The sequence below is a fragment of the Drosophila navojoa genome, chromosome 2 (genome assembly GCF_054131105.1).
Source record: "Drosophila navojoa isolate 15081-1374.11 chromosome 2, UAZ_NAV_1.0, whole genome shotgun sequence".
Lineage (NCBI taxonomy): Eukaryota > Metazoa > Arthropoda > Insecta > Diptera > Drosophilidae > Drosophila > Drosophila navojoa.
The window spans coordinates 19,597,373-19,623,215 of record NC_142890.1 but is presented as its reverse complement, the minus strand read 5'-3'; the positions used below and the strand labels follow the sequence as shown (position 1 = coordinate 19,623,215).

The window sequence follows — 25,843 nt, the reverse complement described above, 5'->3', positions numbered from 1 at the left end:
AGGTCCGAATTAGCTCCTCAGATACTTTTCCAACTCCCACTTCCAAGAGCTGTGTTGGATAGTGTTGTCATAAAATCCACCGCAAAGCATGACGCGTCATGTGTTTGAGAGCAACTGTAGTTACAGATTCACATAGAGTCTGCAGTCTGCCGCCCACGACAAAACGCCCTTGATTTATGTACACATTATAACCAATTACATGAGCCGGCTAAGCAGAAGTGCCAGCGGCAGTTACGACTCCAAGTCTAATTCCGACTTTGAATGGCAAACAGGGGGAACAGGGCGTACGGGCGGGGGAATTCATATTTTGGGGCGCTAATTGAATTAGCGGATGCTCAGTTGGCGTTCTCCTCTTGGGGTTATGGTCGTGATTTCATGATTACATTTGCCTCACAACAGCCGTAGCTGGGCGCTGGGGGGCTGAGGGCTACTCGGCCTGGATGGAATGTTTGTCTGTGATTGCAGATACACCGTTAGTCGGGATTTGCGTGCCGATTGTGCCATGTCACACATTGAAGGCGGGAGTCGGAAGTCACTTGTAAATCCTATTGAGCATTGAATATAATTAAATTCCAGGTGGCAGCAGCAGGATTATCCGCCAGTTATGGGCGGCTAAATGCATCTCAGTTAATAGAGCCATGAAATTGGCCATCAAACAATTTGCTGCTAGCTGCTGCTGCTGCTGCTGAGTGCACCAAATTAGATATAACTGCTCCTTAGGTAATTGCCTCAAGTTAGGCAGATGGCAAACCCGATTATGACAGGCAACTGATTAAGCTGCACTTGATTAACTTGACTCCGGCTTTTACTCGCAAATCAATCACTGTCAAGAAAATGTAAAACATTCGCCTGCCATTGAGCGGAATGTGAAATTAATATTGTCGAAATTTGTAAATGGCATTTGCAAATGCAAAGCGACTCAAGCTAAAACCGAAATGAAAATGAGTCTACATTGTAATGCTCTTTCCTTGGAAGATACTAGATACTAGATACTAGATATTAGATACTAGATACTAGATACTAGATACTAGATACTAGATACTAGATACTAGATACTAGATACTAGATACTAGATACTAGATACTAGATACTAGATACTAGATACTAGATACTAGATACTAGATACTAGATGATAGATACTAAATACTAGATACTAGGTAATAGATACTAGATACTAGATACTAGATACTAGATACAGATCAATAGCAATAAGTATTTAAGAATAACAAAAATAATATATTATTTTCCATCCGCTGAAATTACACTAAATTAAGATTCATCTAGTTAACTATACTAATCCTAAAATACATCATAAATATATCTCTAATATTATTTGTTCATCAAAAAATGCTGCGAATGAAAAAATTCTTAGATTAAAAGTGCGTCGCGGCTGGCAGCTTAATTAATTTCCTTTCTGCTTTGCGCCAATGATTTTTCTTCGTTTGATATTTTTCTTTTTCTCGTTACATCCAAAGAATCCGCTTCGTATGGCTGTCGGAGGGGAGCGACGCGACGGAAGGTCGAAGGCTGTCGGAATAATCAACGCGCTCATTGAAAAATGCAGGGCGACAGTTTCACTGCAGCGACTGTGGAACAGGAATGAAAATGGTAATGGGATTGGCATTGGGAATGGGAATCGGAATGGAAACGGGAGTGGGTTGTGTGGGCGATCCCTTGCGCTTTGAAGGCAACGCCCACTGCCTGCCCGCTGCTACCGTTCGGAATTTCTCTTTTGTGCCTTGGGCCGCGCATCGTGTTGTATTGTGTTGTGTCATGTGCGTGATTTATGTCACACGAAATGCAAATACATGAGTAAACATGCAAAACATTTCACAGACCATGATATACCACACACACACACACACACACACAGACACTTTTACATATACATATGTATATCGCTGTGAATATGTGAGAATACGTGTATATAGAGATATGTGGAGTTCGACGATTGTCTGCAGACGTCGCTTTTTGCTGAGCTGTGGAAGTGCGCGTGGCTCTAACGCAACGTCCGATGTATTCACGTTCTTTAAATAAACCTCAAACGCATGAATAGAGACTATTGGGGGGGTTGGAACAAGGTGTACTCTGACAATCTGCAGTGGATCTTAAATGGAAAGAAAATGACGGCTTAAATATGTTCAAAGCAACGAGTGTATATAAGAGTTTTGTGCATTACTTTGTACAGCGTCATATATGTAATTGCAATGTTTAGAGTAAACATTTTGCAAACGAGCAAATTCGTCATTTACATTTATACTGTTATAAAAATTGTTATATTACAGACTAATTGTAGCTCGGCATGTTCGGCATATGTAAAATAAATATGTAAATTGTATACAAATTCTTATATTACAGAAATTGTGATCCAAACTACTTTAGAAACTGTCATATAGTTGTTGTTTACCTAGTAATTGTTTCGTTTAAAACTGTACTAACTGTTATAATTCATAATGTTAATAATTTGTCACATTATGTAAATACTTCAAATATTACTTTTTTCCCCCTTGGGTATCTGAATAATAATCAATTTAATGCAACCATCTGCTCAGCTACGCCCACCTATTATTAATTCGTTGCCAATCTGCTACTCAATCAATTTGACACGTTTCGTTAACCAATTTAATCGATTGCCCTTGTCTGAAATTTCACGTTGAGCATTTTAAACAGTTGTCGTCAATACAAAATAAATAAATTTGCATAAAAAGAATTTCAATTGAATAATGCAATTTAAACTTATTGCGAGCTATTAATTAATTCATATAAATTAATAATTAAAAAAAAGGCAACAAAATAACTGTCAGCTGCTATAAATAATTACATTAGTTTACTTTTATTAAGTAGGTGCGCAATTTGTTATATTTCAATAATAAATAAACATATAGCAAATTGCTCGGATTGAAAATGACAGAAAATTATGTAAAGAGAAATCATTATGAATTTTGCATATACAGAATGAAAATTATGTTTCGCTTTGATAAAATAATTACGATTCGTAATCTTCTTTTCAGGTTTAACTCTCCACAATTGAAGCATATGTCCATTTGTATATTCAGCTAAGATGGCTTAGTCAAATAATTTCCATTGAATGGTTTCCATATGCCATTTAATGGCTAAATGTCTGGGTCAAATTATGCGAATATCTACATAGTTTGGCAGTTACACGTTAGCTAAAAGCTTAGTATAAATGCAACAGTTATATCTAAATATTCTACATGCATATTATGTATATTTGTGTTTTAATTGCATATATCATTGCTGTAGCACACAAAATTTGAAAATGTGAGCTGAAACACCGACATCTGGCTTTAATTTGCCTGAAGTTGCCAAATGACTCAATGCATGATTGCCTAACTAGCTTGATTGATTGATTGATTGATTGACTGATTACAATTGCATGCATTCGCTCACGGCGAATTTGCTTTCATTGTTGTTGTTGTTAATTAGTCTATGCACCTGTGCAGAGAACCCAAATTTTAGATCAGTAATCATTGGACAAATTTTGTTGTGGCTTTTATCATATATGTATGCGTGTGTGTGTGTTTGTATGTCTGTGTGTAATTGTGATTCTGCTTGCATGTGTCGGCACTTTTCCCAACACTGATAACAATCAACTCACATGTAGTTCTCGACCCTTTGTACCCCTCTCTCTCCCTTTCTCGCTTTCGGTCTCCCTCGTTGCTATCGCTGAATGGGTAGGCGAAGCAAGCGAAAGACAAACACTGAGAAATAACATATGAAAATGCCCTAGGTGAGATTGCCCAACAAGTAAATACCCTATACAATATCATATATATTTATTTGGAGCTCTCCTCTATGCTAAACCATTTACAATATAATTTAGCAGTATATTAGGTTCGTATTCCTGAAGGTTTCTTAGCTTTTCAGCTTCACTAAATCAATACACCCTTTTACCATCATATCGTGGGCTACTGGGTATTAAAACGCTGAGGTGGCCTGCCACAAAGTAAACGGCGTGTAAAACGTCGGCACAGATATAGCCAGATATGTATATAATGCTTACACACGTCGCTCTTCGTTTTTCTTCTGCTAGTTGTTGTTGTTGCCGCCGCTTTTACTGCTGCTGTTGTTGCTTTGTGGTGAGGTTGGGAAAAATGCAGCATAAAGCAAATCGTGTCAATGACATTTGGTGACATACGCTAAAGTGTATATACACACACACACACACACACACACATGCATACACTCTCCCATAGATAGACACAAAGAGAGGGCGCAGTGTGGATGGCGAGTAGCCAAGAAAGATGCTCGACTGCATGGGCTAGAAAAAATTCAATATAGATACGAGAAAAATTCCTACGAAACGAGCTACACAACGGGTTCTACTTTACCTAAGTGGGCGACGATTGCTCCAAGGAAGCCGTGCAGCGGGGCAGTGGGACAGCGGGGAAGCGGACAGCGGTGTGGTGGTGCTCTCATGTCACACAGTTTACCGCTATGCTTAGCAGGCGCCGCTATTAATAGAAACACTTTTTGTTGTTTTTTTTGGGTCATTATGTGAGCTGCTAATGGTAACTGCGGCACCCAATTTGATTAAGGTGACCCAATCTAAATAGCTAAGATTTGGGTACCAAAAGGCTCAGTGAGCATTTCTCTTTAGTTTCTACCAGCTTTCAATTAACTGTGTGATTGATTTGAGAATTCTTTGGATTCTTTCAATTTGAAAAGGGAAAATGGGTCGGAAATCCACTCAAAAAGATTATCTTTGCATTGTTGAATTAATTAGAGAGCAACAGCATTAGCTGATTTTATGATTTACTGCTGTTATTGAATGTGTTTCGTTATTTGAAATTGTGTTTCTTATTTTAACAAAAACTGAATACTTATGTCATTTAATCGTAATCATGGTTATCTAAAACACATGTTCAGTTATTTTTAATGTTTATCAACGGTTGTTCAGTATAACAACTTTACAATACATCTACGATATTAAGCTGTTATACCAATGCAGGCAGAATAATACTAAGTTTATTACCTCTTCTACTTTGTATATATGACTTTTTCAGCTCTGTAAATTCAATGTAATTGTCAGATTTACGTACCATAAATGTTGACTGTGATAACATGTACAGCTTTTAGTTAACTATTATACAAAGCTCTAATACCTAACTGACGAGTATACATAGCTATTGCCATAACTGTTATATATCTATTTACAATCAATTTATGTGGGCAAACACAAATAAAATCCACATGCTGGTCAAAGGAATTTCAGATGAGTAATGTCAGAAGGTTTGCCTACCAAACTGAACTTGATTTAGTAATTATCTCACACGCAATTAATGGCTATAAAACCCAAAATGTAATATATCTAATTATCAGGTGAGTTTATTCAATTTAACTACCATTACAATTTGCCCACAATTTCAGTCAATTTCATTTGCATGTGATCGATTGTAGATGGGTATATTTCGCAGTTCAATTGTCGAGCTAAATATTTACTTGCTTGCATTTCGCTTTTGATATCAGTTTCGAGTCAATTCCTGTTTTATCGTCGTATTATTCGATATTTTGTTGTTTTTGGTGTTTGCCTTCGCTGCTAAATAATGTCATTTGCATAGTGCTATTTTTTTTTCGATGTTCATTTAGCTGACCGCAGTCGATTTTACATTGCTACATTGCCTCTTCTTCTTCTTTTTTTGCGCTGTATTGCAGTTCTGAATACGAGTCAATTTTAGAGCGAAATTCCATCAAAATAAGCGCAGCATAAAACCGAATTTAAATGAATCAACAAAAAGTGAAAAATGAATAAAGGCATCCGAAATTTCGCGCAGTTTCTGTGGCTTTTTGTCACCCACGAAAATTGTGAATTGTAATTGTAGCCGCCCTCCGGACAGCCCCAAAACGGGGCTTTTGTTTATATTGCGACTGGTTGACATGTGTATTTAATTTCATTAAAAATGTTATTTGCAGTCCAATACATTTAAAGTACATGATATTCAAATTAAACAAAATGCTAATCAACACACGGCATTCAACATTGAAATAATGGCACAATGCGAATGTTAGACAGACAAAGAAATGATGACTGTAATCTAGAATGGTTTTGTTTCAATGTACACACAAAATATTGTTTCATTTTAATCTAACATCTAGAGCAGATAGAAAACATGTGACGTTTATATTTGACATATGCACTTATGCAATCAGATTTATATTTAACAGACTTCACAAAAGACTGGAGGGACAGTTACAATTCAAAGGGAGTTCAACATATTGGCTGGCCTTAAAAATAATGAATATATTGTCAGTTGCCCTTAATGGCAGCATTTCAAGTGATGACAAATGGAACCATTGAAAGCCTTGAAGCGTATTACGAGTACTTTTGCCACAAAGAGGCTTAAATTGTCAACTGTGTGCGCATGACAGCTAATGGCTTATTTAATAATTATATCAACATTTATGCATTCCGTTTCAACATGATGTGTAATGCAGCCAAGAGCTGTCTCCATCAGTGTTGCCAGCTGTTGAGCTCCCAAATATGTTGGACTGTGGATACAAGCTGGCTAAAAGTGGGCTAAAATTAAGGTAAAATACTGATATTGCTAAATGATGAATGGAAGAATGGTATTTGCTATAAGTATTTGCTCTAAGTATTCCCTCTAAGTATTTCCCATAAGTATTTCCTCTAAGTATTTCCTCTAAGTATTTCCCATAAGTATTTCCTCTAAGTCTTTAATACTCTGCTAAACGATCAACCACTTCACTTCGCTTCACTTCACTTCACTTCACTGCACGAGTGACCCCCACCGGGCCTGGGACGACTGAAGACATGCGGCAGCTGCTGCCCTTTATATAGGAAGACTTTCAGTCAAGCCCTAAGTTGCTCTCAAATGCTGAGCCTGATGGAGTCGTTGCAATCGAGTTTCAACCGACCAATGGGAGAACTCTCTGCTGCTGCAAGCATTCTAGCTTCATGTTTCTTAAATACATATATATACCAAATGAGTATTGCTGCATACACATAGACAACTGAAATGATCCTCTATAGCTCTCTTTTGCTGTTGTTAGATAGACAGACACAGACAGACGGTACACTTGGTAAACAAATCGGATTACTTTATAACGCTGCTCAAGAAGATATATGACTGTTAATGCTAAGTTTTGATATGCTAAATCGCTTGTAATCGCTAATATTTATAATTATTATAATTACAATAAATTCAGCAGTATCCTCTGCTCTATAGTTCTCTTAAGGACTCAGACTTCTGCATAGTCAACTTTAATTTCTGCCCATAGTCCATACTAATACCATAGCCTAGACCAATATATCAAATAGACTACATCTAGCCTTAAATAGGCTAATCTGACAACACTGGCCTCCTCTGGTCGGGCCGCTGTGTGATATGAAAATTGTAAGCAGGCATTACCAATGTAATTCGCCGCATATGTCAGTGGGTTAAAAGGAAACAGAATGCCGACTTGGGCTTTTTCTGTTGATAAGCAAGAGCAGATGTATAGCTTGACAAAGTCCAGATGAATCCTCAAAGCGAAACTTTGCCTTGGCAGGCTCAAGTTTCGGTTGCTAAAAGTTACAGAACTTTTTTTTTCTTGGCGCCGACTTCACAAATTAGTTTGCCCATAAATAGAAGCAGTTAAACAAATATATATATTAAATGGAATCTTAGCAAATATGCAAAGTTTGAAATGAGCCCAAGTTGAAGTTTGTAAGTGGACATTGCACCAGCTGAAAATAATTTGTTGCAAAGTCAACTGAGTGCGATCAAAGTGGAACAGAGCGCTAGACCAAGAGATAGCCTAGTTAAAATCAAAGCCAATTAATTAGCCACAGTATCAAATGGCTTTTTGTTCATTCGAATGTCCCATTTATAAACTAAATTATTAATATGATTTTAATACATAAATAACCAGCAGCTTTTTTATATCCATTCAAATTGGCTGCAGTTCAGTAAAAAGGTAGAAAAACAATTTACAGTCGTGGTATATATTTTGCACAATTTGCTTTCATAAAATGTCACAATAAACGCGCATAAATATTTATAAAGTCAGCTCAGATTTGGTCGGTTTCCATTTTCTTTTTGCTGCCGCACACCTGTGCGTGGCAAGCTGTGAGTGAGTGCATGGCAGCTTGCAACAGTTTGTGGCACATATTATTTATTTTTGCATATCGCCCCCCGCTGTTTATCTCTTTATTACAGCACAACTGCAGTCTGTTGTCTCATATTATTTGCAATAATTTACATTTGCATTTTCCGCACGGCGCAGTCGAGGGGGAGAAAACGGCAAAAGGTGCCGGGAAATTGGAACAGCCACAGTTGGCAGGCCAAGGTCCTGGCTGCAGGGCGCGAGGCTCCAGATATTAAGTTGCATAAATTGCAAGATTCTTGCGTTTGTTTGCCCCATAAACAAATCGTACTTAACTGCGCATGCATAAGTAAGCCCCAGAGCTTGCCTGGATGAACTGTATTTTAAGGGGCATCCAATTGAGCTTTGCATAATAATTGGTTGCATTTTGCGGTCTGTGCGAATTGTTCTTGAACAGGAATGTTTACTCTCACCCAGCTCTCAGAGAATAAGGCATTGGTATAATCACATTATAGCTACACAGCAACTCTTAAGATAATGCTCTACATAAATGCCGCTATTTGTGAGTTAGTTATCGAAATGAAAATCTCTATTTAATAAAGCAGTAAAAGTCAATTAAAAGATGATTTGTTGCAGATGAATAGGGAATATAATGTAAAATATATTTGATTTTAATTACTAAATAATTTGTGTGCATAACTAAAATCGTTTTCAATTTAAATAAACTTTTGCAGATATTTCATAAATAGTTATGATATTCTATCTCTCGCTCGCTCTCTCCGTCTCCCTCCCTCTCTCTCTATACGTGATTTTCAGAACCCACCTGTATTGGTACATGTATTAGCCGTTGTTTTGGTTGCACTAATTTCATTATCCATACGCCCCGTTGGCCCGCCACAAAATTCTGGCGATTAGTGCTTTAATCTAATTGCAGCTACATGCGTACGCCTCAGTGCTCAATAAACTGTACTGATATATCATCAATTGTGTGACAGAATAATGTACATACACACATAAAATGTGCTCGAACTTCACATGGCGCATGCATAATTAATTAGTGTACACATGCATAATTATAATTAGTGGCAGCAACTAACGACTGTTTAGAGCTGCTGACTAAAGCCAGAAACGGTCATATGGCATCATCAACAACAACAACAACAATGGCAACACTGGCAACATCCAACTCGAACCTTGGCAAAGAGCTCATCAAAATTCAAAAGAATTGGCAATTTGTGCGGGCTGCGACGTGCGCGTGTTGCCAACCAATGCGGCAATTTGTGTTTTATGTGCCACGCTGCGTGATATATAAGTACAGATTTGCATTCGCAACAACAACAGCAACAAATATCTACGTTAATTAGCTCTGCGGCGCAGCAGCTGCAACATTTTGTTAACATTTCAAAGTAGTCAGCGCTAGGTGGGGCAGGTTAGTGAGGTTGGGTTAGCAATCAACATAGCTCGTTGCTTGGCAACAGCCGAGCGGCTCTGGCCCCGCCCACCTCCTCGGTCCTCCCGCCACTAGCTGCGCCGTTGTCCCAACTAGATTACTGAATAATTGAGTGGTGCGTATAATGAAATTCGTATTCAAAATTCGTCGTCATTCAACGTCATCGCCGAACCACGGCTCGCAACTCCAAGCTAACCACGCCCACTTCCCATCAAGCCCCACTCCAGTTACCGAACCCCTTCAGCCCCGCCCGGTTGACTAAATGTTTGCGCCTCGTGATTTGCGTTGAGGCCCCGCAACGGAAACGTCCAAACGTTGTATACAGCGCCCTGTTCCTAAGTACGTGTAAAACGCTGTGTGCGTGCGACAGTCTATACCTGTGTATGTGTGCGTGTGTGTGTGTGCACGCGTGTGTTTGTATTTGTTTCTGCGTTGCCGACTTGCATACATAATATGCCGTGTCGCTAGCCTCTCGAACCACTTGCCGTACAACGCTGATGAGCTGTTCGGCCGTTCGGCCGTCCGTCGGGTCAGCAGCACATCATTCAACGCTTTTATAGCCATTCAACTTGACGCATCCGTTTTGGCCAACTTTTTGGCTTACGTCCGTAGCCGCATGGACGAGAGTGGTTAGTGAAAAATGTTTAGCTTAAGTGATTGTCCACAAAACAAAGGGAGAGTAATTGAAAGCGCTCATTTGCAATTCGTTAAAGTCGCTGAGCATTCGGCAGTGTGAGAAGAACAAATGTTTAAATATAATCTAGTTTTAATACTATATGAAATCATATAATATATTAAATAAATATATTTGGTATATTTTAGGGAATAAATACATTCCGAAAAAAAATATTATATATTATATATAAATATATGTTTTTTTATATTTAATAGTATTTTTTACAAAATGTAAAAATACATTACTATATACAATCAATATATATAAAAAATATAAATATTATATATATTTTATTTCATTTACAAAAGATTTCTCGAACGGCCCTCGCACATGGCTTAGAACTGTCTGCAGACGCGGAGCGTGTCAAGGGGTAACGCGTTTTGGCACAACAGCTTTACTAGCGGGACGCCTTGTTGCTTCATTATTTGTAAGTGTGTATGGGCCGGGCCTTAACGTATTACCAAGTTTATGTCACTTTACTCTGTGCTAAATTTGCTGCCCTGTTGCCGTTGTTGTTGTTGTTGTTGTTGTTGGTGCTGTTGTAGCTGTTGTGTCGTTTCGCTTGCTTCGTATAAATCGTTTTGGGATTTTATCGCACAATTTTTGTGCCACATCCAATCCACACTCGTAGCCCCTTCGGCTCGCTCCTTTCGCTGCTGCTTATCCTGCAGCCTGTCTGCTGTTCGTCCTGCACCGATGCGTTGGTTTCCGTGCAGCCCGAGCTCATTATTGTTGTCGGTTCGTTACAGTTCTTTGTTTAATGACATCATTTCGTATGAAAAATTGTAGCTATATATACGCACACACACACACACACACACATAGACACACAGATGCGCTATAAAGCCTTGCCGAAATTATAAAGTTGAGCGACAAGCTAAAGAAATGATTAATGTCAGTGCGTAGCATTATCATCGTGCACGTATTATAAGCCATATAGTGCCCCAAGACGTAATCTTTGTCATGAAATTTGACATAATGAAAACGGAAACGTGCATCAACGCGACGATGAAGACGTAGACGCAGACGCAGAGGAAGGAGACGAGGAGGTAAAAAGCTGATAAAGTTGGTAATTTACTTTCGCCCTATTAATGGGCGCCTGGGTCACGTGCATGTGGAGAAAGGCAAGTGCATGAAATGAAGATTGAAGTAAATAAATGCGAAATCAGGTCAAAAGCTTTGCAAAACTAGTTTCAAAATAAAATAATAAGTGTGAAGTAAAAGGAGAGTCTTTATTGTGTGTTCTCTAGCCTGAATATTCAATACCTCGATTCAATTTAAATTAGATGCGAGAATAAAGATAAAAGCGAAACAAACACAATGAAAAGTTAAACGCCAACCGTTAAGAGCCCATTAAAATTACCACTTAACACTGTCAATATCGCTGTAAGTGTGCGTATTTAATAGTCGTATACTTAATATTTCATCCGTGCCTAGCCCACGGCTATGGCTGCACATAATAATATGCAAATGTGGCTGAAGTTTATTGAGTAACAGTTGCCTCTCGGCTCCCAGCAGTCCCATTTCGTTAGCCATAAACTTAATTTTCCGCACCTTCATTTACGCCCGAGTTAAGTTATGACTCGCATGCCTAAGATATTTGCAGCACATGCGACAGGAGTTTTCCGCTGGCGCACAGCAAGCATGGCCGACAGAGAGCACGGAAGTGTGCTCAGAGCCAACATTAAACAGCATGTGAATTAAATTAATTGGCAAAGTTTAATTTTTTATTGCGTTGCGATGACAAAAGCCGTCTGTCTGCCCGATGTTGCGGGACTGATACCAAAAAAGGGAGAGTAATTAAATTTTTGGGGCACGAAATCTTTGCACAATCTCGGCTAAAAGTTGAGCCATGCTACTGTGTGTGTATGTGTGTATGTGTGAGTCTGATGTGTGTATGTGTGCTAGCTGTGGTTTTGACTCATGTAAAATTTAAATGAAATGCTCGCTCGCAGCTAAAACATTTTCCGTTTGTTCTCCTATGTGGCGCAGTCTGTCGAGCAGAACCGCAACCAGTTAACAGTTAAATACAAATGTCAAATGCATGACATTTGTGACTGTGTGTGCGTGTGTGTGTGTGTGTGTGTTCGTTAGAGCCGGAATGTTTGTTTACGCTTTGTGTCTAATTATCCTGCAAACGACGCTGGCAATAATTTCATATGTACAAACAAAAATGTGGTGCGAAACACGTGGCGTATGCGCAATTATTACCAGAATCCAACTTTACGCTTAGCCTTCGATTATCCTCGCAGCTCAGCGCGTCCGCAGTGTGCAATTAAAACTGATGTTTATGTTTTCAAAATGTAAATTTAAATTATATGCGCGACAAGTCAGCCAACCACCATGCCGCAAGCCAATAAAACTGTTCGCCATAGTAACAGGATAGCCACATTTTTGAGCAGGAGCCATTGCTCTGAATAGAACAATTTCTGCAATGGTAAATTTCTAATAATATATGCATGTTTGTAAAACCTCATATTCCTATAAAAAAACGCATATAAGAACAGGGCAACGGAGAGGATCATGTCAGGCTGGCAGCTCTTCTGTTGGTTTTTATTTGACAAGGTCCATGTTAAGAAAAAAGGATTATATTTAATATATAAAAAAAGTTTAGATATGAAGATGCCTTATGTAATATATATTATATATGAAATGTACTTTTTTTTATATTTAAAAAATATTTTCAAATTAAATCAATGTTATTGAAGCTGCAATTTTCCATATCTATAAGATATTGTTCCTTTCGACTTCACTATTGAATATACCTACTATAATATAATATAGTACAATGTATATGTATACACTTAAAAGGCAGGTATATAATCTACTTAGGCGCATCCAAGTCAATTTATTTTAATCATGCCAGTTTAACTTCAATGATTAAAGTTAATTTATCAATTTCACCAAATGAAAATGCTTTCATCCGCCACAATTCTTGCTCAATGAAATTATAAAGCGCTTCTTTATTTACCCGTAACAATGCAAATGCGAATATCGGATGCAAATATTGGAATATAACACCATTCGGCTCCAATCAGTTAAAACCAAAATGCATTTGCCATGCGCTTTTTAAGGGTACTCCAGCCAGCAATGGTCAGTCAGCACAACGAGTTTTCATTTATATTTTATGCGTGTGTTTTTTTTTTTCAATTTTATTTTAATATTCTCCGAAAATACTGCTGCTATTGTTGTTGTTTTTCATTGAGTGTTCATTCGGCGTTATATTTGCTCAGCGACTGGGCATGCGGCACGCCAATATGCATTTAATATTCAAGAGTATGGGAAGGGGGCGTGGCAGTTGGCGATGAGCTTAAACTGAAACTGAAGCCGAAAAAATGCATAAAAACATTTTGTTTTCGCCCCAGAGGTAAGGTAATCGAATGTGGAACTCATAGTGGCCCTGGAATCGGGAGTGGAACCAGGGAGTGGAGTCAAATGTCTCATATCGGCCATGAGGTTGCCTTACACTTAAAAGTACTCTTTTAATAATATTGTCAAAATACAATAGTTAAAAGATCTGAGAATGCTTTTTATATTTATTTAAAATATTGAAGAAATTTTAATATTTTAAATATTAATATATATATATTGTAAGCAACTGTATATACTAAATACATCAAATTTATATTTATGTATCAATTTTAAATGATATTTTAAACAGTCAGTAAATCTAAAGGGTATTCCCTATTCGAATAGTCTGCACAGCGATTCGTTTTCTTTTTTTTTGCCTTTGCATTCTCTGCTCGTGAGTCTCCTTTTCGACACGTTCTGCCATATCGAGTGGCTCAACCACAAAAAAAAAAAAAAGAAATAAATAAATATAAAAATGCTGTAGAACAGGTTTTTTATTCTGCGCCTGATTTGTAGGACTTAAAAGGAGTTCTGAGAGCCGGGCGCAAGGGGCGCGCTGACAATGCGTGGCTTATGCCGGGCATGGGAATGGAATGGAATCGTTGTTGGCGGCATCAGGCCGGTGACCATGTTCGCAGGCACTTAATAAGTGTTTAGCATGCAGAACCGGATCATATTTGAAAAGTTGGGTTATGAATCGCAGCTCGCAACTCGGCGAAAGTTGGTTTTATTAAAAGTCAAATACACGAAATGCCAGCTACGTATTTTATGCGCTTGTCATCTCGTCAAACACACAGAGCGAAAAGTTTTGGTAACAACGACTCGAAATTGAATTTGTGCCGCGAACCGCAACGACAACAACAACAACAACAACAACAGCAACAACAACAAGACTAATAAGCTACCCCCCAGCTGTGGGCTAGGCTGAAATCCTTGAGGCAAGAGTCCCCAAGAGGCGGCTATTCATTTCGAATATTGTTCCAAAAGTTGTTCGGCCGATTCATATGTGTGTGCGTGGGTGTGTTTGGGTGTGCATGAATGTGTGTGTGCTGGCAGTTATAAATTACGTTACGTATACGCAATGTGGTTAAGCGCACAAAATGCTCGCTTATGAATACACGTCTTCACATACACACGCACACAAACACACACACACACACACACACATGCGCACAATAAATAAAAACCAAGTAAATTAGGCGAGAAAATTCAATAAATTGTGGAAGGCGAGCGCTTGGAGCGCAGCTGAGGTGTTGCCCTTCATGGGCCTGCCGCTCTCAATGAGACCTTTAAAATATATATAGGACATATAAGATATTTATTTTAAAGTAGACTTAATTTCACATAATGCAAATGAAATATGACTGCTTTAGTGTAGTTTTTATGAGAGAGCCTAAAAACTTATATGTAAATATATTATATTATATTATAATAAATAAATTTTTATATTTGAAATCAAATTTGTGATTGCTTCATATCTAAATATTTTAAATTTAAAGGGAAAACTTATAATAAAGCCACAAACAAAGGCTCACTAAGCGGCTCAATAGTCTCGACTGAATACGCATGACCAGTTCTTTTTAGAATATACATATAAATACATAATATACATATATATATTGTATACATTTATATTTGTGAACGAAATCTGGCGGGCAATAGCAATACAAAAAGGCAAATGAACATAAGCGTATCGGTGCATGAACGTGAATTGGCCAGCTCTAATGGGCCTTTGAAATTGGCCGGGCCAACACCAAACCAAATTACACAATTAATAAGTTGAGGAACGACAGAAACAGCAACAACAACAACAACAGCAACAACAACAACGAACCGTGCACATAATAACCGCAACGTTTAAGGCCAAAATATGCAATTAGGGCCAAAAAAGGAGCCAGCGTGAAGGCAAGGAATCGCGTGAGAAAACGTCTGAGCAAGAGACGGTCCCTCCAGACCGCTCCCTCTCTGTCACGGAAATTCAAAAATTAATCAGGCGAAAATATTGCAAGCAGCGATGAGGCAGCGGAATGCGATAAACAGAATAAAACGAAAATTGGGAATGTATTAACACGCACAATGAAATGCCAGTGGTCAAAAATAATAAAAAACAAAAAAACAACAAGCAAAGGGACTTTATAAAAGGATATAAGCTGACTTTTGCTGGCCCTGGGAAGGGCCATGGCCCTGGTACAGATAAGGCATTCGACAAACAAAGTATATATGCATATACTTTTCCATAAGAGAGGGTATCTATTGAATGTGACTATCCTCGCAGATAAACTTCTGGGAACTCTTTGAACTTACTCGACAATAAGTTAAAAAATTAGTGTTACTCGGGTACCTACTAACTTTATGACTTGGTAAGTCATTAATAGTCTGTCTCTGCGCTTCAATTGTGAATGAAAGAAAGTTGAAAATGCTCAGCTCGAGTCACAATGAGACAGCAGACTGAAGCAGGCCGAAGCAGCCAAAGGACAACAAGCAGAAAGCTCATAACTAAGATTGTGATAGTGAAGTGGAGAGCCAGGGGCAACTGCTGCCATATACAATGGCCATGGCCCAAAAGGAAAACACATGTGCAAGTGGGTGGATAACATGATATAGTGTATGGGAAGGCTGGAGCGGAGATGGGGGACAGCTACTTCATGTTGCCAATGGAACAATGCGCAACGAGCCAAGTTAAGTTGCCTTACTCTATGGCCCTGGCTCTGGCTCTGGCTGTGGCTGTGGCCTAAAGGGCAGCTAGGCTGAGTGTGGGCGGGGCCAAGGTAGTGAGACAAAGTGCTCAAGTTTCTTATCAGGCCTGGGGTAGAGGCAGGCCGACGCCCCGGGGAGCTGGTACCGCAAATGTGTAAAAGATTCTCGTATTTTTATGTCTGCTCTTTTCTTTGCTTTTACCTTATACCTTACATACATATATAGGTGGGCGGGGTATATTAAAGTTGAGTTTGTTTATGAAACGGGCACAAATAAATATTTGCTTTAATGAGATGTTGGTAGATAAACCTTATCGTTTAACCATTGGGGAAGAATGTAATTATATAGATAAATATCGATTTGTTTGAATCCTCAACAAATTTACGTAGTCTCCTTTTTTTTTTTGCTCTGAACAATCTTTATTATTATAGGAATAAACTAAACGAGACAATGAAAAGGGTATATATATTTACATATATACTTAATGTAAATTCTTTTATATATTTGACAATTCCGTTAAGGAATATCTAATCGCTAATAGAGTCAATAAATATAAATTACACTTCAATTTCTCTTTTAACCCCTTCTACAGGGTATCTCCTACTATATCCATCTGCAGTTTTTATATACTTGATTTCACTTTGGGGTATTTGTTATCATTTTCTAAACATTTTCAGGCGTCATCTCTGAGCTCTCGCAGTCCTGGAGCGCGGTCCACAAGTGCTCATTAGATTTGTGCAAATATTTACGCTGAATCGACAGGCGTAATCCGCTCCATTCCGCTCGTTTTCCAATGCCCCCCTCTCCATCCTTCCCTTGGCTAACGCTAACCCTCCTCCTCGCAGCAGCCGCACCGCTAATGACGCCCACAAAAAACCGAAGGAAAAATGTAATTTCATTGCTTGCGCAATATTTCATTTCGCGCTCAGCGCTCAAATAAATAAGAAATGATTTTTTACGAGTTTTGCTTGGGTTTATATATTTTGCGCTATTGACTTTTAGGTTTGTTTTTATGGCCATGGCAGGGGCATTTGTGGGCAGGCAGGCGCGGGGGTGGTTGATGCTGTGCTTGACTGTGACCTGCATCATGTTAAAGCAAATAAATCGCTCAAGTTGAAAAAACAGCTTGCTCTGTAGCCTGGCCTGGGGGAGGCGGGCGATGAGGAGCACAGCCGGAAGTACTCAAATATGTTTGCCATTAGGTAGAAGGTACTTAGAGCAGCAGCAGAAGAAGAAGTAGCTGTCCAAGATATTGATGGAGGGGCACGAGAGCAAGGCTGCCGCAAGCAGGCTAAAATTGCGAACTGCAGTAGCGCAAGGCAGCTCCGAACTAGTTGCACTTTTCCGAACAAGCAGCAAAGGTCAAATAAATCAATGCTCAAGTGATTGAGAAAAATCATAGTTGAAGAAGCACACACATATAGAGGGGGAGAAATATATAATTCAAAGAGCGAATTGGACAGTAAATAAAGTATGAATGAAAATCGGTGCAGAAATGCTCATTTAGAGTTTGAAAGAAAAAAGCACTCGGCTTGAAAAGGGAGAGAGAGTTTGAAGTTTTAAAAGGACTTGAGAGTAAACTGTCACTGAAAATGAAATTTTGGTGGTATGCTGCCTAGAAATATGATGTAGATGCCTATAAATACTTTGATATAGCTAACTGAAATTCTAATTGCAATATTCATTATCTTTTATTTGTAATTATTATTCGGAATAATGCTCTTTGATTATCAACATTTTAATTGGAGTTCATAAATGCCGAGTGGATGTTTCAATTAGAGGCCGGCAGGAAAATAAATAATCTGACTACAAATTTATGTGGACCACTAACAATTGATTCAGCTCTTGCTCAGCCGACAAGCCTGAGGCAATGCAAGCAATGCTAATAAATTCAGCACACACATACGAAAGAGAAGAACAGAACGACACAGAGAGTGGCAGAGAGAAAGAGATCTGCATAAACAAACATCTGACTTTTGGTATTTGCCATTGGCAAACAGTTGCCATATTGCAGCCTCCGCATTTCGGGTAATCAAATATTAAGCGTGCTGCACCGCTCCCCGTTTGCCACGCCTCTGGGCATGCATGCCACCTGCCCCCTGCAGCCACGACTCGTGTCACGAACAATTCCAAGGATAACTGTCCAAAAAGTTTTCAACAACGAGTCTATCGCAATGCTCGCAAAAAAACTAAATAAAATGGAGCAAACCCAACGAAAAATCCTTCTTTTGTCACATATATAAAATCAGCGTTTGCCTATAGTTTTTCTCTTCTTCTTCTTTATTTTTATGTGGTTATTTTGTTCAAATGTAAATGAAAACTCCAATCGAATTGCGATTAAATCCAGTCTAATATTGAGAAGACTTTAACTAGGGGTGGGGCCCCATTAAGTACCGCCTTTTTAGCCAACAGCCAGCATCTGGCTGCCTTTGGCCAAGACCAGAAGTTGAGCAACGAAAATAGTTTTGCTAGCAAATTACTTCGAACAGGTGAGCGCAGGTAAGCTGGGCCAGGACTTTCCTATAACCCAATGATTAAGTGCACTGTGTGCGTGTGTGTATGTGTGTAGAGTTGAACTTTAATAAATAATAGCCAGCTGCAACTGATGGAGAATGTGGTCTAAGCCAGAAACTTGCCCTGGAGGCAACTTGGAATTTGCTGCTAAGTAAAATACACAAACACAATTTTGCATATTATTTATGGGATAGGGCAAATAATGAGTGTGGCATATTAAATTGGGGAATCGAATTGTCTACAGTGTTTGTGAATATTTTAATCAAATAGTCAGCTGCAGCCTTTGGAAATATGTTATCTTAGATCGAATTCTTGGTTTACATTTAATCAGACAAGAAACGCAAAATTTTAGATAATAATTTTTAACAAGCTTACCAGAAAAGCCTATTGAACTCTTTGATGCATGAACTGTACACCTATCATAGTTTATCTACTCTCTAACATTATAGTTAATATCCCAACTACTGAAACACCAATGGCCGGCAGTTAGTTTTGGATATAGATATTAGCAAGGCATAATTAATTTTTAAATGCAATTAAAATGTTATTTCCGTTGATATCACGCCACAAAATTACGATTCAATGAATCACTTTAAAGTATTTGCCCCACACCCGTAGGCCTAAAACAAATTGCCGTATAAATTGCTACAATTATGTCTAATTAAATGTAAATTTCGGTGCACCACTCGACTACAGCAGCTGCCAGCTACGACTCCGGCTACCACTCCGGCAGCGACTCCGGCTTCGGCTCCGACTCCGTTTCCCTGTCTCCGTCGCCAGTAGCATTGACCTTACCCAGACCAAAGTCAAGCCAGACACGGCTACCGCACACAATAGTGGGCAAAAAGCGTTGCATTATGTGGCAACGAAGCTGATGGCGCCGCCTTCCCCACTCACACACACACACGCACACACACACACACATACATAGGGAGGGAGCTGACAGCTGTAATCCTCCTGCTTATATCCCGCATTCCGTGCAACCGCCCACTTCTGCCCCGACTGTAAGGACGCCGTAATTTACAAAATAAGCCGTAGACAGGCCACAAAAAGAAAAGCGTAAAAGTAATGCATAGCAAGTAAGGCAACAAAGGCAAAGCTAAGGTTAGTCGACCTGAAAATACCTGCCTGGTGGGTTGGCTAATTTTATAATAATAGATAATCAAGCGTATAACTAGATTGAGTAAGTTACTTCATTGTTAAACCCATTGCATTTGTTGAAATTGGAAAAATAGATTGGAAAACCGTCCTGATATATAAAATGAATAATTATGTCTGCAGTGATTAAATCTCAACTGCAATAATACATTAATATTATATGTAAACAGAAAAATAAATTCGATGATAGGTAATATCTATATTGAGCTCTAATCATCGACGTTATCGATGCGTGTCATGACAGGTCTATAGGTGTATAAATATTATAGAAATGCACAGATTTTCAAATTTCTTGCCCTTACATCAACTTTATTCTACTTCCAGCTCATTCTCTTCTACATATAATCAAATAGTCTATCATTAATATACATAAATAAGACCTACCTTATTCTCTTCCATAATCAAATAGTCTATCATTAACATAAATAAACCCTACCGAAGCAATGCTCAACACTTTCCCTTAGATCAAGCATACCCTTCTTCAGCCAATATATATTAGAGTATAATTACGAAAAGAGAGACAATTAGTAGGCCTCACTATCGTTTTGCTACGGACACGTTTTGCCCACACCTGACGCCAGGTGGTGGAGCTGTTAGCCACTTGTGGCATGCCCCGCAGTCACATTGCCTCCAGACATTTTCCATTTCAAAGCATCTTTAACAACGCAATTCTCGAGACTTGTAGCCAGTTTTTGTGCTTGCTTTCGTTCAGGGGCTTCTCGTCTATAACTCACCTCTTTGACACGCGCGCCAATTAAGCTGCAGTTGTTGTTGTTGCTGTTGTTGTTGTTGTGGCAGTTGTGCTGACTCGCATTGCTGTTTGCTGCAAGATACAAAAAGCCGCACATGAGTCATAAAATAAATTCGTTTCAACGCCTCGTTTAAAATGCCTGTTTTTTTCTTTTCTTTTTCTCTTTTTTTTTTTGCTTAAACATATTCCACGCCACAGACGGGGTAAAGAAAAATATATACAAAATATAAAATATGTGTACAAATATAAATAAAAAGGCATCAAAATTGAAAATATGAGCAACCATTTTACCTTCAAGATACACAGTGATTAAATGCTACGTAATTTATATAGATATTTCATGAGAATTTTCTCATGGCGTAGCACTTGAAGTTTTATTTATTTAAATTTAATTTCTGTTTCGTTTACTTTAATATTAAATATTTACTTGAGTTATTGTAGCCCACTGCCATGACCCTTCCATACGATGATTCACAAAGATACTTTCATACTTTTGTAGATAGTTAAAATATTTGCAGTCAGCGCTGAATCAAATCAGACAAAGTCGTCATCAATATATATTCATGTATATAAATATATGTACATATAGAAATACATACATATATGTATATACATCTATTTACATATATAAAAGACAGCTTTTGTGCACATATTTAGAATTTTAATAGCTATGCTAATTTTGCAGTAGTTTTATTTTGGATTCTTTTTGGAGTCATTTAATGTGACAAACGTTCAGTTCTGATCAGATCAGATAATAATACGAAAGATAATGCATATAAAGCCTACTCACTTGCTTGGCTGCACCCAAAATTCCTAAACCATTATTGAAGCAACATATCCATAAATATATATTATTATAACTGAGTTTATTTTGTCGTAGTCTAATATGACTTTAATCGTAGTCTCATCTCATTTATTTAATGGTTGAATATAATGTAAATTTAAAACCGCTTAAAGAGCAATTTCAGAATTAATCTGTATGTTGGCTGCAACTGCATTTTGAAGTAATTTATCGATGCGTTTCGATTACTTAAAATGCGATACGTTTCGAACACTTAAAATTGTCGCTCGATTGATTTCATGACCTCGTTCACTGCGCTGTTGAATCACTTTTCTAATGAAGAAAACTTTTTCTATGAACTCGAGACTTGTTAGGACCTGGCCAACCAGAAGTGCTTGACGTAACCGCAGCTGAATGCTCGGCGGGCTCATGCCGCAGGCTTAACAAATGTTTGCATATATATTGTGAGCTCGGTTTCTATTTACATTTCAATCTGCAAGTACAAAGCCGAGGCAAAAGCCAAGAGACGCCCCACTGGGGCAGTGTCACTTACAGCATAGTTCGCTCTCACTCTCGCCTTCTGTCTCTCTCATTCGCTCGCTCTCTCTGTCGTCACCTGACAAAGTTTAGCCACAGCATTTTTGCTGTTATTTATGAGAATATATTTTTACACATTTGTTGAAGGGAAATAATTAAAGAACATATTTTTACTAGTTACACAAAGTTAAAACCAACATTTATAAATTGCCATTGACTTTGCAATATTGTTAGTTTCTATTTAAACGAAATTCATCCGGGACTTGGCCTACATTTATTTTTCTCTGTAATCATTGTGCCTAAATCTGGACATGTGTTCTATGTGACTCTGTTTGTAACACACAGCTGGGGCTAATAATATTACTTCTTTTTTTTTTGTAAATTTCTTGGAGAAATAGAAGTAAAAATTTATTATTTGAAATGAAAAATGTAATAAATAATATGTGTGATATAAATACACAATATATTTTGATTAAAATTCTTTAGTAATAATAATAGTAAAAAGATATTATATTCTAGCAAAATTATATTCGATTGGAAATAATAAACTTTCAGTAGAGTATAAAGCGAAATGGAATAATTTGCATATAATATCTGTCAGTCGGTCAGCACCCTCACATATTTAGGGTGAAGGCCTCTAATTAAATTGGAAGCAATTAAAGAATGCAGCCTCCGCATTGGGAATATGTGGCAATAAAACTTATCACAGGCTGTCGAGAGCTCTGACACTGATTGAAAAATATAAACTGTCTGGCAGGCAGAGCAAGGACGCAACCAACACATAGCAGACATAAACATAAATAAGAGAGAGTGAATGAGTGAGAGTGAGATAGGCAGAGAGTGATGGCTTCGCATGTTATTAGCATTTTTGCACACATGCATAAATTATGCAAAACTCGGCGTAGACATCAAAATGTATTTCAAATATTTGGCTGGCGAAAGTGTTGAATATTTGCCAGAGCTCCTCGGGCTGGCAGGATGTGCTTGCGAATAGGTACATATATAATCTAACGGTAAGAGAAAGTTTTGCTTACTTTTGCTCTAGCTTCTAGCTAATGCCAGCCAAATGCCGTGTTGCCAAAATATTTTTCTAATTTCATTTTCTTGTACTCAAGTTTTAGTCGACTTTTCAGTTGATATGTCAGCTTAGCACTCGAGATAAGTAAACGCTGTATTTAAATGAGACACTAGAAAAAACATAAACTTTGAGGCAAACAATAATAATAGCAACATATTAATTAACTCGGCTAAAAGGCAACAGTTGTGGCTTCATGAGCGAGCTTTTTCTGGTCAAAAAGTACATTGAATATTTATAATTGTCGTTTACTTATCGTAAGCCTTGACTCAGTGTTGACTAATTGAAAGATAGTACGAAGAAACTGCCAGCAATTAAAAACACATTAAGAAGATTTAAGTGCTGGGAACATGACAGCTTAACAGAAGCTTCAGAAGCACATGGGACTTTAATTAGGTAACTTGTGATTTATGTACGAATATTCTAGCTAAAGCTCATAAAAAACTTTTGTATGAATATTATATATTTATATATATTAAATTTCCCAGAATATAAGTGAATTCAGATTTTGGAGCAATAGAAACTGGGAAGCTCTATTAATATACATTACAGATTTAATTAGTTTGCAAATGTGAATACAAACGAAATATATATCTGAGTAAATAAAATGCCCAGCAAGAGCTTGCGCCGAGTGAAAATCCCAGAAAAATTGCATGATCTAATCAGAGTTCTATTGTGCTATATATTTACATAAATAATATGCAAATGTACATATATTATAAATAAACTATAAAGCAAGCACACATACAACGCTCTTAGGGCATACATTCCACAAAGTTTCAATTGTAGTGGAATATAAACTTCTCATAAATAAATAACAAAAAGAAAACTATGTATATTTACTCTATGAGGTTTATATAAGATTAGATTGCTAGAGCTCTCTCTGGAATCTGTTTCAGCTATTCTAACATTTCCATTCCCAATGTAAACTTAAAAGTTCGCTCCATTCATTGAGCTCTTAAATAATTTCACACAAAGTCGCTGCAAAGTTTGGGTCTATCCAAAGGAATATATACACTGCATGCAGGGAGAAGCGAGCAAACTCAATTTCAATTAGTGAATGTAGATAAAAACTAAAAAAAAAATTACATTAAAACACTGCTGAAAGCTTCTCTTTTGAGCTCGAACTCGAGTCGCACTCTCGGCCTAGGCTAAACTCGAGTTGAGTCGAGTCGATGCTGCGACTCGGTTAAAAGTTGACAATTAAAAAGTTTGCTACCAGGATTTTGTTGCTGTTGCTATTGTTGTTATTATTGTTGTTGCCGTTGCTATTGCCATTGCCGTAGCCGTTGCCAATGCAATTCATTTGTTGTTGTTGTTGTTGTTGTTGTTGATGTAGTTGCCGCTGCTCTTCTTTCTGCTGGCTGTCCAAATGAGTATTTTTTCCTGTCAACAGAAGCAGCGCAGACAAAGTTGGAGCCAACTGCAAAACTGTGCAAATTAGTTTTGTTTTTAATTTAGCATGATTTAAATTATTCCCCATGCTTTGTCCTTTAGCAACTGCTGACGACTCGAATTTTTCTCCTTTGCCAGCGTCTTTTGCGTGTGTTTGACTAGTTGGAATATTAAAATTCTTTCAACAAGTTGTCGCCGCTCTCGCAGTCAGTGCCCGGGCGAGTGAGCGAAATGGCAATAATGGAGTCATCGAGCTTTTTGAGTCAGTTCTTTAATCAAATTAAAGTTACATTTTCAAAGCCGAAGCCAGTTTTGCAGGCGAGGCGTATTCGACGTGGGCGTGTGGGCGACGGCGACGGCGACGGCGACAACGATGACGTCTGCCACAGACAGACTGATAAAACAACAACTCACACACGCACACACACACACACACACTTACCGTACTGGACGCTGCGACTGCGCTGCTTGCAGCGTTGTCGAAAACTGGTTTTGTATTGGCTTTGCTGCTGCTTCGATTGTCGCTGTTTGCTTTTTCTGCTTCTGCTTCTGCTTCTGCTGGCTTTTGTGCTTGTGTATTGGTGGATAAGTAAGCACTTTTTTCAATACCTTTTCGTTTGTTGCGAAATCAACTCGAAGTCTCTCAATGTATTTGTGGTAGTTGTTGTTGCTGCTGAACCATATGCTACTTGCAATTAATTAAGCCCAACAATTGGCCAGCAAACAAAAGAAATCAACGCGACACACGGTAAACACGATATACAAATGCAAATATATATGAAAACTCAAACGCACACACAGCCCTGTATATATGTGGATGAATGCATGTAGATGTATTTATGTACGTGTGTACGCACGTATGTGTAACCTGTGTGCTTCACTAGTCGCGCGCGCCTTTTGCTCTGTCGTAGGCGGCAAGTGTGCGTGCGAGGAGCTGGGAGGGAGGTCAGGCAGTTAACGCGCCACGCGCGAAGACGACAAAACGAATATGCGAGTATGCGAGAGAGAGAGCGACACAGCGATGCGCTGACGTCTGCACAGCACAAAATTTATAAACAAACTGAGCTGAGCTGGCGGCGACGTTGGCGTCGACGTCGCCATTGCCGGCAGCCAACGCCAACCAGGTTGCGTTTGAACTTTGGTCGAGAACTTGTTTGCTGTTCGCTTGTGTGCGAGTGTGCGACTCGCTCGGCGTGTGTGTGTGCGTGTGTGTGTGTGTGGGACTCCAGTTGTACGAGTGGGTGGCATGAAGAGCGGCTTTAAGCGCAACGAACGGCACAGTGGGACAAAGCTTTTGAGAAAAAGGAATTAATGTATTTCAACAACGCAATTGATGAAGTATAATAATCAAACTAGGTGACTCAATCTAAGCGTAAAATTATTAAAAATAA

General features: G+C 38.4%; 1 protein-coding gene across 3 annotated transcripts in view; it reads right to left on the bottom strand.

Moving 5' to 3' along the window:
• Positions 1-25,534, bottom strand: part of LOC108654759 (trophoblast glycoprotein) — a 44,293-nt gene extending 18,759 nt beyond the window's left edge. The window contains exons 1-2 of one of the 3 annotated variants that reach the window (XM_018106300.3): positions 24,895-25,534; positions 20,648-20,736 (exon numbers count right to left, since the gene is read on the bottom strand). The gene's annotated coding sequence lies outside the window, so the exon portion shown is untranslated. Of the gene's footprint in view, positions 1-20,647; positions 20,737-24,146; positions 24,341-24,894 lie in introns of those variants that run through there. The other 2 variants (XM_089256287.1, XM_089256288.1) reach the window with 2 other exon arrangements.
• Positions 25,535-25,843: the final 309 nt, after the last annotated feature.